The following is a 552-nucleotide window of genomic DNA, read 5'->3' as shown; positions in this document are numbered from 1 at the left end:
CGGGCAGAAGGAGTGGCAGCACCTGGCTCCTCACTGCCACGGTTTGCCTTGCTGCTCTGGTGCTGCCAGGCCACGTGTGGAGAGGCTGTTGCTCGTGTCTGCAGGGCCCTGCTGTGAGCCTGCGCCTGGTAGACTAAGTCACTTCCCTAAAGCCGACCCCAGCGGGTGCGTGGGACAAGTTCGGTCTTCCCACATCCAGTTCCCCTATTTCAGCGAACCGTTGTGTGGTGCCTCTGCCGGCCTGTCCAGCTGTTCCTCTGGCCTGGCCTGGCCTGCCCTCCGGAGCTGCACCTCCTTTCCTAGACCAGTGTTAAGCCCGTGTGAGCCCTTTGTGTGGATGCTCTTTAAATGGCTGGAGCCCCCAGACCAGCACAGCACATTCAGTAAGAAACCGAATGAAGAGGAACCGTCACCTGTCCTCTTGGATGGCGTTGAGTAATCACTGCGTGGGATTTGCACACGCAGGCAGCGCCTGATGGAGTGAGTGGGTGCGTCTGACTGACGTGGCTTTTCCACAGTCATAGTTTCATAGTTTCTAGGGTCGGAAGGGAC

The sequence above is a fragment of the Gavialis gangeticus genome, unplaced genomic scaffold (genome assembly GCF_001723915.1).
Source record: "Gavialis gangeticus isolate Ggan-Ray unplaced genomic scaffold, GavGan_comp1, whole genome shotgun sequence".
In the NCBI taxonomy this organism is placed as follows: Eukaryota; Metazoa; Chordata; order Crocodylia; family Gavialidae; genus Gavialis; species Gavialis gangeticus.
This window is presented reverse-complemented; position numbering follows the sequence as displayed.